Genomic DNA, 19,529 nt, shown 5'->3' with positions numbered 1-19,529 from the left:
TGGATATGTATCTGATGATATTAGGCTTACTTACAGTAACAGTGATAGAGGACACTTGCTGATTGGTGGTCACTAAAGAGCAGTTATAAATGTACCATATGAATTCCAATTGCTGTCTACTGCGCTGTTTACTTTTTCTAGGTTGTAGAAGTCTCCAAGTGAAATTTATATTTGTGGCTTTGGCACAAATCTCAGTTTGTACCTTGTGAAATCTTACACAACTATTAGCATCTCTATGTCTTCATACATGTCCGTCTTTGCATCATTTCTGTGATGCTATCTTCAAGTTAAAGTCTTTCCTCATATGTATAGCTTCCAAAATTATTGCTCATTCGTTACCTCTTACTGCCCAGGGTTAATTATGATTTTAGCATCTTATTTAGACCTACCTAAGTAGAGTCAACACTTTTTAGAAAAAAGGAAGTGAGAAAGAGTTGGTGCCAGTGCAAAGCTATTGTTAAGAAGCATACAGTGAATTGAGGGCTTGGCCAACAAACTCTCCACTTCCTCTACCTGCTTGCAAGCCACTCTTAGAAGAATACAAGGAAAGCACCTACTGGGCTTCAGAGGGGCAGACATTTTAAGAATAAATGAAATTAATTACTATTTCAGTATCCCATAATGACCCCTATTAAAGAAAAGCAGATCAGAGAAATATATTAAAAAGTAGCTTAGAAGAAAACACGATTCTGGTTTGAAGAATAAAATACTCATTGCAAATTTGTTAATGCTAAGCCAGGGCTGTCATCCTTTGAGATATTAAGTTCTGAATAGAAATATAACAAAGAAAACTAAAGTATTGCATTCTAGAAGGATTTATATTGGGTTGAGTATCAATGTAGAATTAACAATGAAGAGTCATTTTTATCCAAAGTGGATGAAAAATAATATGTGGAGAGGTGGAATATGAATGTGGCATAAGCATACATCATTTTCTTTCCCATTATTCTCTCATCTTCTTATAGTGATTTCTTAGCTAGATGGGAAATAGTAAACTTGCTACGTGATTAATGATGTTTTTATAGTCAAAGAAGAAAAAAGGAAATAAAGTCTTGTCTTTACTTTATAAGGTTAAGCGAAAACTTCCAGGTTGAAAAAATAAAACAAACTAGCCTATAAAAAAGAATTAAATTTTGGTCCTTTTAATTCCCAAATAAATTTTTTATATTCATCAGTAGTTGCTAAATAAGCAGACTTTTAGGTCACTAATGTTCAAGAACTACTTGACTACTATTAGAATAACACTAGAAATATTAAACAATGTCTTTAAAAATGTGTTTATATTGATAATACTAACGCTCAGTAAAATTAGTCCTATAGTATAGTTGGGGTTTTATTTTATTATTAAGTCCACAGAGAGTTTTACTGCTTTGGGACTCCCTAGCAGACAGTAACGCATGTATGGTAGAGAGACTTTGTTCCTCATTTCACCCCAGAATACCGTAAGGTTTTAGCTTCATCAGGGTTTCAGTAAATTAGTGTTGGTAACTGAATTTAGCATGGGCATTCCTGATGCTACATAGCAAGTATAGTAGTAACCATAAAGAATATCAGCAAAAACAGAAAATGTGTAGTAGTCAGTTGCAACTACATTGGCAGTTGGATCCAAAAGAGACGGTATTGCCCAAAACATATGTCATGGTAGTAAATTACACATTACATAAGCAAATGTAAACTACTCCCTGGAAATGCCTAGACATTTCAGAGTGGTGTGGTCTTGCATTAGCATGTGGGGCAATATCCAGGGAAATATACTGAATCATGATGATGATCCATTTTTAACTATGGAATGAGAGGTAATGCTTAGGTTCTATCTATCTATCTATCTATCTATCTATCTATCTATCTATCTATCTATGAGTCTTCAGGTTACAACCATCATCTATTTATTTATAGTTCCTCTTCTTTTCTTCTCCATTTTTATTCTTCTCCCTGTTCTTTTCTGAAAAATCCTGTCTTAGATTTCCTAATTAGCTGACTTCTGTGAGGAATCAAGAAGAGATATAATCCAGATAGTGGGTCATCTAGGAAAAAGAAAGTGATATCTAGGACATTACTTGCCAGTCCAGAATATCCAAAACACTACACATAATTTTACTACTAAACATTGTTAGCCATAAGTAAGCACACAGACATCTCTATACCAAATTTTAAAATTCCCATGGTGCACGTGAAGAAAAAATAAGCTTCTAATAAGTTTTGGAAAAAAATATCATTTAAATAACTTTGGGTATATAAACTTCTCAGTACTTACAGGGGAATTTGAAAAATAATTTATGTTAACTGTTTCTTAGGAAACAAGTATTCTCAAACCCCAGCTTTAATCCAGATAAAAAGCAGTGGCTTTGGGAGGCTTGAGTTTTTCTCTCCAATCATAACTTTACCATAGTTTAGATATCAGATTAAATCTGCCTGATTTTGTTTGTACATTAAATGATAACTTTTGTGTTAAGTTTGTAACATTTGAATTAAAAATAATAATAATTGTTCAGAACTTTCAAAATTATGCGATTATTTGAATAGAACAATATACATTATGGGACATGAGCTAGATTAACTATTTATTTTACATTACACAATAATAATTAGAAAATATTTGCATGTGTTCTGTCAACTAATGGCAAAAGGGAAAAAATTATAATTTACTATGCCTTTAAATAGTATTTCCATTCAATAAGGAGACATCAGAATTGTATATAATATTTAAAGTGTATTCTAATAACTTTGAATGAACAATTTCTCAATATAAGCAGATAGTAGTGTCACAGTTAAGCTCTATAAACATAAAATTATGAAAGATTGTCAACGGTTAATACATAGCTCAGAGAAGCAGATTAAGAGAAATGCAGTTCAGTTGTGTTGGGTTTATACTACAGTTTTGCTGACAGTTTGTTGTCTCTGTTTTGTTGTGATAAAGAATTACAACAGTTGTGCAAATTTACCCTCTGTATCTAGGCAATTTTTCATGAAAATGTCAATGTTGTCTACTACTTGCTTTTATTTCATGAATATATGTATTTTGTGGAAATATTTCAGAAAAGGCAGTATGAGTCAATCATACAAAATTTTCTCGTTGCAAGCTTACATCTCGAAAGTTTCAAGTGTTTCTTATTTTACGGAAGAAAAAGAGAAAACATAAATTATTACAAAACCTGAACTTTGTGTGGGTCAATATAAAATTTAAGGCAACATCTACTCTAAGTCTGGAGGTCTCCAAAGATAAATCAGTGTTTCAGGCTGACCCATCATTCAGATACCCCATATAGTAAACATGGTTTCCAAGCCACCACTGCATGGGAAGAAAGATCTGGAGCGTCATGTACTTGGTCTTAAACCCGTGGTTCCCAGAAGTGACACATACCATTTATACTCTCAGCCCATTGGCCATAACTAGTCACCTGACCCAGACTAGCAAATGCAGGTAAGGACATAAATATTCCCTGAGTACTAGGACAGTACTCTTACAATGGAGCTTATATATGAATTACCAAATCATTTTGATAAAATGCAGATGTTGTTGCAGTAGATCTGAGGTGTCAACTAAAATTCCACATTTTAACAACATCTTACGTGATGCTGATGCTTTTGGTGTAATCCACATTTTGAGTGGCAAGATTCCATATCATATATCTAGGAATTGAATTTTTGAGTCATGAAATGTGCACAAACAGTGTCAAATAATTTACGAAAGTCTTGCTACCAATTTATACACCTGAGGGTGATTTATAGATTTATCATTGGTTCATATCCTCATTTAAGTGCATTGTAATAACTTTGAATGAACAGTTTCCCTGGGTGATTTCAGACATCTTCATTTTACCAATTTAAATGATATAAAATTGAATCTAATTGTAAGCTTAATTTTTATTTCCCTAACCACTAAAATTTTGTTTCATTTCATATATCGGTTTGCTGCTTGTGTTCTCTATTTAAAGTGAGAGTTTGTGTCGATCTTAGGTTGTAGCTCCCTGAACTAGAGAGGATTCACACAGTGGTATTTTATGAGGAAGTGTTTCTGTGATAAAATTATCAGTATAGCTGTGGGATGCAGAAGAGAACAATGAACATTCATGCCACTACAATCAATTATTCTGTTAAGGGGTTCCACTGGAACAATGCAGTTTCTCAGTTACTTTCTACTTCCCATTTAGATAAGCCAAACTATTCAAACTATTCAAACTTCCTCTATAAAAAGTCTTATATGTTGGCTCTTGGGAGTGAAGGCATACCAGCAAATGTATGCACAAAAAACGACAAAGGGATATGAGAGGATATTGACATAATAACACAAGGTTTCTTCTCCCATTTTCTATTCAATTGTTTATCTTGGATTTCTTGATTATGCAGATTGCGGATTGTGACTCTCTTATCTTTGTGTTTCAGTGTCTTCTCAAAGATAGTAGTTTGTGTTTTCACCTTTAGTAGATATTTTGATGAATTTCTTAATTTTATTGCAGTCAAATTTATCAACATTTAAAAATAATTATTGCTTACTGTGTATTCTATAAGATGCACAATACATCTCAAGCAAAATACGTAAAAGTAAGCTGTTCTTATGGAAAAGATAATATTTGGGACGGGCTCAATTGTGGAGTGAGGAAACTAATATTCAAGTTTGAAAATTTTAAATTATGGAGTGTAATATATTTTGTAAAACTGTTGCTTACAATGTATTGTAATGCACGTCTTGTGCCTAGTGAGTCTGTAGCACTATGGGAAGTGAGTGAGAAGAATTGCGGTGCTTTGGCTAGTATATGCATTTTGCAAAGTATTCTTAGAAATAAATGAGCTCATATAAGATTTAGCTTATTTTCAAGTGTACTGACAGGACTGGTAGACAGAATTCAGAGATCAAGGTCTCCATAGAAATAGGAAAACCCATCTCTGCCACAAAGATCAAATTAAAAACGTGGCCTTTCCGCATATTATTTCTAATGGATTTATAGTTGTTAACAATAATGCGAGAGACAGAGGGGCATGCAGGCCAAGCCAAAAAAATAGATTGAACATGAAATTTATTTCAATAAAAAAATTTTGGATGAAGTTTCTGGTACATGAAACTGATAAGAAGAAAGTAGACATAAAGCCCACTATATTTAGAGATAAATATATTGCCAAAGACACAATGAACCTGTTCTAAACAACAACAACAACAACAAAAAAAAAAACTTGGGCTATTCAAGAATTCAAGACAAAAGCAACACTTAGGCTCCTAAACTTGCAACAGAAAGAAATAGTCCATGAAAGCTGCTCAACGCCTAATGCAAATATGGCCATAAAAGGTAGATTGAAAATCCTACTGAAAGAAAAAAGCATTACTTTAAAAAAGCCTAATTTGACCAAAATAAAAAATAGAATCATTTGTAATAAAAAGTATATTGAAACTAATAATTTGACAAACTATTAAACATAAATGCATACATAAGAGACCAGAATGAAGAGCTTAATAATTTATACAGTGTGCAGTACACAAACAAAAATAAATATTTACAGTAATTTTACTCTTAATCTGTGGGGAATAGATTCCAAGACCCCCAGTAAATGCACAAAACCACAGATAGTACTGAACACTGTATATACTATGTTTTTTTGATACATGAATACCTATGATAAAGTTCAATTTACAAATTAGTCACCATAAGAGAAAAACAAGAAAAAATAAAAAATATAATAGTTATAAAAATATACTAAATAAAAATAATGTGAATGTGGTCTCTCCTTACATATAATATATATAATAATTTATATGTAATTAATATATTATATGCATATATATCTTTGTATTGTTCTCACCTATTTTTGAACTGTGCTTGTCTGAGGGTAACTGAAACACCACAGAAAGCTAAATCACAAATAGGGGAGGGATGACTGTAACAAGAACAATTAAGAAATAAGTACAGGATGAAAAATTCAACAAATGTTGAATATACATTACAGCAAGAGGGGTCCCACAACTTTGACAAATTAGTGAGTTTTTAAACAGACAAAGCCCGAGCAATTTCTACTACTGATTGAATAAATACGCAAATCCTCAGATTTAGGGAGTCCAAATGTCCTACACTGCAATACTATAAAGAAATCTATACTGATATTTCTTCTAGCTAAAGAACGTTAGAAGAAAAAAATATTAAAAGCAAAAGCATGTGACAAAAAGAGGAATTTCTGACACTCCCTATCCATGCCCAGAGACACTGAGCAGGTGGGAGGGCAAATAGCTAAATCCCAGTACAAAAAGCAATCGCCTAAGGAAGCACACTTTTTTGTCCAAAGTGGCGGAGAGGCCGAGTTTTAGTAACTACCTGGAAAGGGTAGCTTCTGACAAGCCTGAGATACCCCTGCCAGAGGAAAGACCCCTGATGGCATTTGTTCTTTAAATATATTTCATTTATTTGTTGATATTTTTATTGTAATCTTTGTTTCAAGTTCATCATAATTTCTCATTCAAAAATTTGAACAATTTTTTGATAACATACTTTTCTTGGTAATTCTAACATCTGTGTCATCTCTTTATTGGTGTCTTTTAATTACTTGCACTTATGGATAGACTGAGTAATTTTAAATTGCAACCTGGAGATTTTGAATATTATATTCTGAGGCATTAGGTCTTGTTTCCATCCTATACAGAATGCTAATATTTTGTTTTAACAGGCAATTGACATATCTTTGGTTCAGGCTGTGAGTTCTTATCCACCTTCTATGGACTGTGGTTCAAACGTCAAGTTTGTTTTCAAAGCCATTGTATTGTTTATATGATCTGTCACACGTATTCATTGCCTAGTTGTCAGTCTCCACCTGAAAATAAGATCTATGTGTTAGTTCTCAAAAAATGTGGCAAGAAAATTCAGATTTTACCCATGAATTAGTCTTAGGCAAGTTCAGGATTTTAAAAACACCTTTGTGGGCCTGCTTTCCCAAAGTCCTCCCTCTCCTTTACATTCAGGTTCTCTTGGTCTCCCAATTTTGGAACTCTGACCAAAAACCATCCACTTCTGATATTATGTTGCATTCGGGCCATGTGGCAAGATGGCAGGGAGGTACTAAAAATAATTCAATAAGGTTTGGCCCGGCCATCTTTTAGCCACTGAATCTCTTCTGCCCTGTCAGTGTTTTCTTACTGTTTTGACTTCTGCACACCCTTCATCAGCTATGGTAACCTCCCAAGGAGTACATGGAAAGTGAGGAATGAGACTAACACAGGGTATATTATTGAGAATGATGCATGTGCTGAGGAGAATAATGTTTATTCTGCAGCCATTGAATGAAATGTTCTGTAAATATCCATTAGCTCCCTTTGGTCTATAGTGCAAATTCATTGCAATGTTTCTTTGTTGATTTCCTGTCTGCATAATCTGTCCAGTGCTGAAAGTGGGGTATTAAAGTCTCCAGCTATTATTGTATTGGCATCTATCTTCTTTTTTGGCTCTAATAATATTTTATTTGTATATCTGGGTGTTCCTGGACCAAACTGAGGGCTGGGCTGCTATTTCTCATGGCCCAGTAATGAGATGCAGGTGAACTGGGGAGAAAAAGAGTAAGAAGAGTTTTTGTTTTCTGCAACTGGTTACGGGGAGAAGGCCTGGAAATTATCACCAGATCAACTCAAAATTACAAAGTTTTCCAGAGCTTATATACCTTCTAAGCTACATGCCTACATGTAAGTGTGTGTTCATCTAAAGACATAAGTGATTAATTTATTTTAACCTGTAACTAAGGCCTGAGTCTTGAAGACCTTCTTCTGGAGGCTCAGTAAATTTACTTAATCTTAATGGGTCTAGCTGCTGGGGTGATTACCCTTATCTTACCTCCTATAAATCATAAAGGTTTGGGGAGTTCCTTTAGACCCCAATAAACTTATTTGTGGAGGCCTGGGGAGTTTCTTCATCCCCCCAATAAAACTCGTTTCATCCTAAAAGGGTCCTGTTAAGAATTCCTTCATTATCTTGTAATGCTTCAGGGCCCAGGAAAAGCCTAGGCAAAACTCTTCGTGGGCTCTTTGTTACAGTCCAGGCTTTGTACAAGGGCACTGGCTCAATCAGCTTTAAATATTTAACCTAGTTGCTCAGTAAGTGCTGGGACAATTGTAATGGAGGCCTGAATTAATGAGACCTGGCTGGCCACAATGGTGCTCCATTGTTGAGTGAATATATAATTGTTATATCCTCTTTCTGAATTGCCTTCTTTATCATATATAATACCTACTTTTACTCTTGTTATAGTTTTTGTAATGAATTGTATTTTGTCTGACATAAGTATAGCTACTATTGCTCTTTTTTGGTTTCTGTTGGCATGGAATATTTTTTTCATCTCTTTAGTTTCAGACCATATGTGTCTTTAGAGTAAAGTGTGTTTCTTGTAGGAAACAGATCATTAGGATTTTTTTTAATCCATTCATCCACTCTATGTCTTTTTATTGTTTAGTCTATTTACATTCAATGTTATTGTTGATAAGTAAAGACTTACTCCTACCATGTTGTTATTTGTTTTCTGGTCTTTTCTTCCTTCTTTCCTTCATTTCTGTCTTCCTTTATTAAAGGTAATTTTCTCCAGTTATATGTTTAATTTCTTCCATTTTATTTTTTGTGTATCCATTGTATTTTTTTTAATTTGAGGCTACAATGAGGCTTGCAAATAATATCTCATAACCTATTATTTCATACTTCTGTCATTTAACACTGATTTCATAAATAAGCAATAAGAAAACTAATAAAAACTCAATGCTTCAACTTCATCTCCCCTACTTTTTTTGTTTCTATTCTTATATTATTATACTCTTTATGCCTTTTACATTTGCTTTAGTTATAATTTTTGATAAGTTTATCTTTTATTCTTTCAACCGAAGGATAGGAGGAGTTGACACACCGTAATTACAGTGTTATAATATTCTGTGTTTTTTCTGTGTGCTTACTATTACCAGTGACTATAGTCACTTTTCTTGCAGATTAAATAAATAAGACCCTTTAACATTTCTTTTAGGACAGGTTGGTGTTGATGAAATCACTCAGCTTTTGTTCATCTGGGAAATAATTTCTCCTTCATGTTTGATGGATATTTTCACTGGATATACTATTCTTAGATTTTTTTCCTTTTTTTTTTTGTTCTTTTTTTTTTTTTTTTGAGACAGAGTCTTATTCTGTCACCAGACTGGAGGGCAGTGGCGCAATCTCGGCTCACTTCAACTTCCACCTCCCGGGTACAAGCCATTCTCCTGCCTCATCCTCCTGAGTAGCTGGGATTACAGGAGCACCCCACCACGCCCAGCTAATTTTTGTATTTTTAGTAGAGACGGGTTTCACCATGTTGGCCAAGATGGTCTCAATCTCTTGACCTCGTGATCTGCCTGCCTTGGCCTCCCAAAGTGCTGGGATTACAGGCGTGAGCCACCTTGCCCAGCCCTCAGATTTTTTTTCTCTTTAGCACTTCAATATGTCATACCACTCTCTGGTGGTCTGTAAGCTTTCCACTGAAAAGTCTGCTGATAGACATATTGGAGTATCATTTATGTTATTTATTTATTTTCTCTTTCTGTTTTTGGAATCCTTTCTTTGCCCTTGACATTTGGATGGTTGATTATTCAATGTTTGAAAGTAGTCTTATTTGGATTAAATCTGCTTGGTGTTCTGTAACCTCCTTGTGCTTTAATATTGATGGGTTTCTCTAGGTTTGGAAGTTCTCTGTTATCCCTTTGAATAAACTTTCTACCTCTATTTCTCTCTCTACATCCTCTTTAAGGCCAATAACTCTGACATTTGCCCTTTTGAGGCTATTTTCCAGATCCAGTGGGCACACTTTCTTCTTTTGGATTCTCTTCTCTTTTGGCTCCTCTGGGTATGTATTTTAAAATCGCCTTTTAGCTCACTAATTCTTTCTTCTGCTTGATCAGTTCTCCTTTTAAGAGACTCTGAAGCATTCTTCAACATAACTGAATTTTATAGCTTCAAAATTTCTGTTTTATTCTTTTTGTTTTAATATCTTTGTTAAATTTATATGATAGAATTCTGAATATCTTCTCTGTGTGTGTTATCTTGAATTTCATTGAGCTTCAACAAAACAACTATTTTGAATATTTTGTTTGAAAGGTCACATATCTCTGTTTCTCCTGGATTGGTCATTGGTGTCTTGATATTTGTGAATATTTATCAGTGTCTGGGCATTGAAGTGTTAGGTATTTATGTAGTCTTCACAGTCTAAGCTTGTTTGTACCCATCCTTCTTGGGAACAATTCCCAAGTATTCAAAGGGACTTGGATGTTGTGATCTAAGTCTATGATCAGTGAAGCTGTATTTGCATTAATAGGCACTCCAAGCCCAATAACACTGTGGCTCTTGTTGACTAAATGAGTACCACCTTAATGGTCTTGGGAAAGATGAGAGAGAATTCTCTGAACTACCAGGCAGAGTATATTGTTCATTTCCCTTACTTTCCTCCAAACAAATGGAGTCTCTCTCTCTCTCTCTCTTTCTCTCTCTCTCTCTCTCTCTGTGTGTGTGTGTGTGTGTGTGTGTATGTGTAGGTGTGTGGAGTTGGGGAAGGAGTGCCACAAGCAACACTGTGGCCACAACCACTGGGACTATGCTGAGTCAGACCCAAAGCCAGCACAGCACTAGGTCTTTCACCAGGTCCACAGTGGTCACTGCCTGGCTGACATTTATGTTCAATCAAGGCCCAAGGGCTCTACTATTAAGTGGTGAATTCAACCAAGTATGTCTGCTTCCTTTCTGGGCAGTGCATCATCCCCACAACCTGCTTGGGTTCAGAGATATCATCTAGGAATCAGAGCCTGGATTTGGGAATCTTAGGAATCGACCTGGTGCTCTATTCTACCGTGACTGACCTGGCACCCAAGCCACAAGACAAAGTTCTTCCCACTCTTCCCTCTTCTCTCCTAAAGCAGAGGAATCGCTCCCAATGACCACCATCACCCCAGGCCTATGGCAAATACTGCCTGGCTATCACAGATGTACACTCAAGGAACAAGGACTCTTCCATCAGCTTGTGGTGAATATTGCAAGGCCAGAGTATCCCCCTGCAGTAAAGTGGGCTCTCCTGTGGCCCAGTGAGAGACTGCAAATGCCATCTAGGAGCCAAGGCCTGGAATCAGGAGTCAGATTTTTTGTGGCCCATCATGTTTCTAGATGTGTCATCCAGGAGCTAAGGCCGGGAAATAGGTCCTTGTGACTGGTACCTACCCTATTGTGTCTGAGCCAGTATCAAGAGGCAAGACAAAATTCTCCCCACTCTTCTCTCTCTTCTCCTCAAGTGGGGGAAGGGATCTCTCAGAACCTCTTTGAAAATCGTTGTTGTACTTTCCTTAATACATTGCTATATAGCACACATGATTCTCATAATTTCTGGCATAGCAATAAAAATAATTTGATATTTTGCCTAAAAGTATTAGTAACATTTAGAAACCTTGATGGAGTTTCCACATGAACAAAGGTTTCATTTTAAAAGTTCGATAAATTGGTTAATATTTGAACCATCATAAAAAGCTCTACCAAATGTCACAATAGGTAACAGCATATACTTCACCTAAGATCATGAATAATGATTTTGGTGTACAATTATAAATATACTTTTGGTTTATATATATCTTTGCCCTTACATTTATGTAATGCATTCCTATAGTCTTTTTTTTTTCCCCTGTTGGTCCAATTTATAATTTTATACTTGTGACAAACCAAGACTGTACCAGAAAATAGAATACACTTTCCTCTACTAAAAAGTAATTGGTAGTTAGTGATATTCTACACTATACAATATTCTACACTAACAATCAGTTAGTGATATTCTACACTATAATATTAAAAGAAAAAATATCAATACTTTTTTGTCTTGTTTTGTTGTCAGTGAGCTTTGAGAAAGAATGTGAAAAACATGGCAAATCTGTGGAATGCTAAGTAATTCCCACTTAACAAAGCTGAAGGTCACCACATTTGACAAAAAATAAGAAAAGATCTAATATATAAAGAAAAACTATCATGGCCCAGGATATAAACTCAAAGTGTACTTATGACACAAAATATTTTTTGAATTTATTTTAATGTCAAGTGTGAAGGAAACTGTCTTATTTTGAAGCAGAATGGCTATAGACACTAACAGGATAAGAGGGATACTTTGGAGTTTTTCTGTAGAGTAAGGTTGGTTATATTTCAGCATTTAGAAAGATATTTAGTTCTGCAATTAAAATTCATTGTAGATTTTATATATGTGTTGAGGAACAAAAGAATAAATTGCAGGGCTCTGGATGTCAAAAAATTTCTTAGAGTTTCTCAAGATCTAGAAATCATGCTGCATACTCACCTATAGACACAGGCAGAGAGAAAATTTGACATTCGGGTCACAGTCTAAGAAACAAATGTCATCTTCCTCAATTTGTAAAAGATATTATTAAATATGTAATATAAATAGTAAAACTGCATCAGCACAGAATGAGAAAATGTCAGTTTTCATCCTGGACACAAAGCAAGTTGTAAATAAATGTTTGTTAAATTACTACATGACTGAATGAATAAATATAGTTATGGGAAATAGTAACATGAGATATATTTTTCTTTTTTAAATTTTTAATTTTTGTGGGTACAAACTAGGTATATATATTTGTGGGGTACAAGAGATGTTTAATATAGGCATGAAATGCATAATAAAATTATGGTAAGTGTGGTATCTATTCTGTAAAGCATGTATCCTTCGTGTTACAAAAGATCCAATTTTACTTTATTTAAAAATGTTCAATTAAGTTATTATTGACTATAGTTACCCTGTTGTTCCATAAAATAGTATGTCTTATTCATTCTTTTAAACTTTTTTTCCCCGTTTACCATCTCCACTTCCCCCAGACCACCCACAAGCCTTCTCAGCCTCTGGTAATCATCCTTCTGCTTTCTATGTCAATGAGTTCAATTATTTTGATTTTTAGAACCCACGAATAAGAGAGAACATGCAATGTTTGTCTTTCTGTGTTGGGCTCACTTCACTTAACATAATGACTTTCAGTTAAATGCATGTTGTCACAAATGACTGGATCTCATTCTTTTTTATGGCTGAATAGTATTTCATCGTGTATAAGCATCACATTTTCTTTATCTAGTTATCCATTGGTGGACAATCAGTTGCTTCCAAATCTTGGCTATTTTGAATAAATAGTGCTGTGATAAATATAGGAGTGCAGATATCTCTTCAATATACTGATTTCCTTTCTTTTGGGTATATACTCAGCAGTGGGATTGCTGAACCATATGGTAGTTCTGTGTTTAGAGTTTGAGGAATATCCAAACTGTTCTTTAGAGTAGTTATACTAATTAACATTCTCACCTACAGTGTACAAGGGTTCTCTTTTCTCCACACTCTCACCAGCATTTGTTATTGCCTTTCTTCTGGATAAAAATCATTTTAACTGGGCAACCATTGTCTTCCACAATGGTTGAACTAATTTACACTCCCACCAAAATGAAGACAAAAAGAGGAAAAAAGCAAAATAGCTACAAGACAGACAGAAAACAACAAAATGGCTATAATAAGTCCTTCCCTGTCAGCAATTGCTTTAAGTGTAGATGGATAGAACCACCCGATGAAAAGAGGAACGCAATGAATTTTTAAAATCCAACGATACATTGCTTACAAGAGATTTACTTTAGATTTAAAGACACATGTATTGAGAATATTTGTAAATAGAATACAAAAAAAATAAGAACACACATAGACTGAAAGTGAAAGCATAGAAGAAAGGTACAGTATGCAAATGGTAGCCAAAAGGGAGCAGGAGTGGCCATACTTATACCAGACTAAATGGACTACAAACTTTAAGTCAAAAACTCTCACAAGAAATAAAGAAGACATTTATATATATATATATATATTTATATATGTGTGTCTATATATATATTTACATATATGTGTATATATACATATACACACATATACACATATATATACATAACCACACATACACATATACATATATATAAGGTTTATTAACCAGGAAGATAAATTATATATATGTATATATATGTGTGTGTGTGTCTGTGTACCCTACAACAGTGCACCCAAATATATGGAACAAACATTGACATAAATGAAGGGAGAAATAGACACTGATAAAATAATAACAGGAGACTTTAACGCTCCACTTTCAATAATGGATGGAACATTCGTATAGACTATAAATAGAGAACATGAACAATATATAGATCAAATGGACCTAACAGACATATACAGAACATTTCACCCAACAGCAATAGAATACACATTCTTCTCAAGCGCACATGAAACATTTTTCAAGATAGAGCACATTTGAGGTTACAAAACAAGTCTTAAAAGATTCAGGAGATTTAAATTTTACCACGTGCTTTTCTAACCATAATAGAATGAAACTAGAAGTAAACAGCAGAAGAAAAACTGGAAACTTCACAAATATTTGGTAATTAAGCATTATTGAACAAGGAGTGATTCAAAGAAGGAATCAAAAGTGAAATTAGAAAACATTTTGAAGCAATTGAAAAAAAAAACTTGCCAAAATATATAGAATGCAGCAAAATCAGTACTAAAAGGGAAGTTCATAGTGTTAAATGCTTACTTCTTTAAAAGGAAGAACTATCTCAAATAAACAACCTAACTTTGCACCTCAAGGAACTAGTAAAAGAAAAAGAAAGATAAACAATAGCAGAAGAAAGGCAATAATAAAGATTCGAGTAGAAGTAAATAAATAAATAGAAAACACTAGAAAAAAATTAAATCTAAGTGGTATGTTTTGAAAATATCAGAGAAAATAGATATACTTTCAGCTAGAATAAAAAAAATGAGGGCGAAGACTCAAGTAAAAAAAATCAGTAATGAAATAGGAGACAACTAATCCCACAAGGAAAAAAATGATCCTAAGAAACTACTGGAAAGCATTATACAACAACAAATTTGACAGCCTAGAAGAAATACATATATCTCTAGAAATATACAAACCACAATGACTAAACCATGAAAACAGTCTGAACTAGAAGAAGATTGAATCATTAATCAGAACACTACTAACAAGAAAGAGCCTGTTCATGTCCTCTGCCCACTTTTTGATGGGGTTGTTTGTTTTTTTCTTGTCAATTTGTTTGAGTTCATTGTAGATTCTGGATATTAGCCCTTTGTCAGATGAGTAGGTTGCAAAAATTTTCTCCCATTGTGTAGGTTGCCTGTTCACTCTGATGATAGTTTCTTTTGCTGTGCAGAAGCTCTTTAGTTTAATGAGATCCCATTTGTCGATTTTGGCTTTTGTTGCCATTGCTTTTGGTGTTTTAGACATGAAGTCCTTGCCCACGCCTATGTCCTGAATGGTATTGCCTAGGTTTTCTTGTAGAATTTTAATGGTTTTAGGTCTAACATATAAGTCTTTAATCCATCTTGAATTAATTTTTGTATAAGGTGTAAGGAAGGGATCCAGTTGCAGCTTTCTACATATGGCTAGCCAGTTTTCCCAGCACCATTTATTAAATAGGGAATCCTTTCCCCATTTCTTGTTTTTGTCAGGTTTGTCAAAGATCAGAGAGTTGTAGCTATGTGGCATCATTTCTGAGGGCTCTGTTCTGTTCCATTGATCTCAGAGGACATGAACAGACACTTCTCAAAAGAAGACATTTATGCAGCCAAAAAACACATGAAGAAATGCTCCTCATCACTGGCCATCAGAGAAATGCAAATCAAAACCACAGTGAGATACCATCTCACACCAGTTAGAATGGCCATCATTAAAAAATCAGGAAACAACAGGTGCTGGAGAGGATGTGGAGAAATAGGAACACTTTTACACTGTTGGTGGGACTGTAAACTAGTTCAACCATTGTGGAAGTCAGTGTGGCGATTCCTCAGGGATCTAGAACTAGAAATACCATTTGACCCAGCCATCCCATTACTGGGTATATACCCAAAGGACTATAAATCATGCTGCTATAAAGACACATGCACACGTATGTTTATTGCGGCACTATTCACAATAGCAAAGAGTTGGAACCAACCCAAATGTCCAACAACGATAGACTGGATTAAGAAAATGTGGCACATATACACCATGGAATACTATGCAGCCATAAAAAATGATGAGTTCGTGTCCTTTGTAGGGACATGGATGAAACTGCAAAACATCATTCTCAGTAAAGTATCGCAAGGACAAAAAACCAAACACCGCATGTTCTCACTCATAGGTGGGAATTGAACAATGAGAACTCATGGACACAGGAAGGGGAACATCACACTCCGGGGACTGTTGTGGGGTGGGGGGAGGGGGGAGGGACAGCATTAGGAGATACACCTAATGCTAAATGACGAGTTAATGGGTGCAGGAAATCAACATGGCACATGGATACATATGTAACAAACCTGCACATTGTGCACATGTACCCTAAAACCCTAAAGTATAATAAAAAAAAAAAAAAAAAAAAAGAAAAGAAAGAGCCGAGGACAACATGGCTTCACAGGTGAATTCAACCTAATATTTAAAGAATTAACAACAATTCTCTAGTTTAAGATTCTTCCACAAATTTGAAAAGGATGGAAATCTTCTACACTCAATTGATAAAATCAGTATTACCCTGATGCCAAAGACAAAGACACTATAAGAAAGAAGAGCTACAAGCCAATATCCCTAATGAACATGGATATAAAAATTCTAGAAAACCAAATTCCACAGCATATTAAAAGGATTCTACACCATGATCAAGCAAAATGTATCACTGGGATATAAAAATGTTTCAACATATGAAAATCAAACAATGTAATACAACACATTAGAAGAAAGAAGGATGAAGATCACATGATCATTTTAATAGATACAGAAAAAGCATTTGATAAAACACAAAAGCCATTTAAGTTAAATACTAACAATATAGAGAAAAAAGAAATTTTCTCAACACAATAAAGGCTATTTATAAAAAATCCACAACTAATATTATACTTACTCATGAAAGACTGTAAGATTTTCCTTATGATCAGGAACAAAAGAATAGCAACGAAAGGATGTCCATATTTGTCACTTCAGTTCAGCAGAATAATATGAAGTCTAGCTAGAGCAATTGGCAAGAAAAATAAATAAAGGCATTTACATCAAAATGAGGAAAGTAAAATTATCTCTGTTCAAAGATGACATGATCTTATATATATAAAATTCTAAAATTCCACATAAAACTTGTAAAAACTAATAAATTCAGAAACTGTGCAGAATATAAAATCAACCTACAAAAAGTAGTTACATTTATGTATACTAGCAACAAAAATAGGTAAATAAAATTAAGAAAACAATCCAATTTACACCAACACCAACAAGAATAAAAACCCAGAAATAAATTCAACCAAGGAGGTAAAAGATTTGTACAGTAAAAACTATGAAATATTGCTGAAGAAAACTAAAATGACACAAATGAATGAAAAGACATCCTATGTTCATGGGTTAGAAGAATTAATATTGTTAAAATGCCTTATACTACCAAAAGCAATTTACAGATTCAATGCAAATTCTATAAAAAACCTGATGTTTTTCAATAGGACTCATTTGTTTTTCACAAAAATACAAAAAAATAATAATTCATGTAGAACCACAAGGGATGCTAAATAACCAAAACAATTTTGAGAAAGAAGACCGTAGATGAGGGTTTCAAACTTTCTGATTAAAAGATATATTACAAATCAGTAGAAATCAAGACCATATGATGTTGGCATAAAGACGGACACTTGATAATTGAAATAAAACAAAGAGCTCCAAACTAAATCCATGGATATACTGTAAAACTATCTTTAACAAGGGTGCCAAAACTACACAATGGTGAAAAGATATCTCTTAAACAAATGGTGCTGGGATACCGGATAGCTACTTAAAAAAAAGTTGGACCGGCCGGACACGGGGGCTTACGCCTGTAATCCCAGCACTTTGGGAGGCCAAGGCAGGCAGATCACCTGAGGTCAAGAGTTCGAGACCAGCCTCAACATGGAAAAAGCCTGTCTCTACAAAAAATACAAACTTAGCCAGGCGTGGTGGTGCATGCCTATAATCCTGGCTACTCGGGAGGCTGAGGCAGGAGAATTGCTTGAACTCGGGAGGCAGAGGTTGCGGTGAGCGGAGATCGCGCCATTGCACTCCAGCCTGGGCAACAAAAGGGAAACTCCGTCTCAAAAAAAAAAAAAAAAAAGTTGGACCATTATTATAATCTCTGAAATAAAAACATAGATAAAAATCTTTATAATACTGGCCTCGATAATGAATTTCTTGGATCTAACACAAAAAGTACAGGCAGAAAAATTTTTTAAAAATTGGGACTATATCAAACCACAAAGCTCCATATAGCATAAAAAATAAGCAGCAGAGTGAAAAGGCAACGGACAGAATGGGAGATAATATTTGCATATGATGTATTTGATAAAAGATTAATATGCAAAGTATAAAAACTCCTAAAAATCAATAGCAAAATCCAAATAATCCCGTTTAAAATGAGCAAAGTACTTGGATATTTATTTCTTCAAAAAGAACATGTAAATGACCAAGTTTATAAAAAGATGTTAAACATTACTAATTCCTAGGGTCTGAATATTTATGTCTCCCTAAAGTTAATATGTTAAAATTCTCCCACCCAAATTGATGGTATTAGGAAGTGGGAAGTTTAGGAGGTGATTAGGTCATGGGGGTGAAACCCTCATGAATGAGATTAGTGCCCTTATAAAAAGAGTCCTGAGAGAAACCACTCACCCCTTCTTCCTTGTAAAGACAGAGAGAAGTCAGTAGTCTATAACCCAAAAGAGGGTCATGACCAGGACCTGACCATGCTGGCACTTGGATCTCAAACTACAGTCTCTAGAACAGTCAAGAATTAATTGATAATGTTTATAAGCTATCCAGTTTGTGATATTTTGTATACCAGTCCAAATGGACTATGACCCTAATCACCAGGGAAATGCAAATCAAAATTGTAATAACTGGTAGAGCCATCAAATGCACACACTCAGTGAATGCCTACCCGCCAAGACCTAATATCTGGCCTTCCTGGAGCCCCCCACCCTCAGCAAAGCCACACCACTGCCTCCACAAATACCCACAGTCTAAGCAATTGAGACACCTGTAGACACTGCTGACATTGGTTAAAGCCAAAGAAATCACACAGGGACTACACTACTGTGCATACCCAGAATTAAAGCCAAAGCACCCTACCCAACTGACACTATAGAACAAACTTACAGGAAAATGTCTTTTCCTGTGAAAGTTACTCCACAAAATTGAAAGAGGCAAATGCTTCATCAAGTGTGCAGACATCAACATAGTTACAAAAGAAATATAAAAAAGTAAGAAAACATAATATCGCTAAAGAAATATAACCACTTTCCAGTAACAGACACTTCAAAACAAGGTACCTATAAAATACTTGAAAGGCAATGCAAAATAATGATCTTAAGAAAATTCTGTGAGATACAAGAGAATACAAATAAACAATTCATTGAAACCAGGTAAATAATTCATGACATGAATGAGAATTTATGCAAAGAGATATAAATCATAAGAAAGACCCAAAAGA

Source organism: Symphalangus syndactylus, chromosome X, assembly GCF_028878055.3.
Source record: "Symphalangus syndactylus isolate Jambi chromosome X, NHGRI_mSymSyn1-v2.1_pri, whole genome shotgun sequence".
NCBI lineage: Eukaryota > Metazoa > Chordata > Mammalia > Primates > Hylobatidae > Symphalangus > Symphalangus syndactylus.
Note: the sequence above shows the minus strand (reverse complement) of the source record.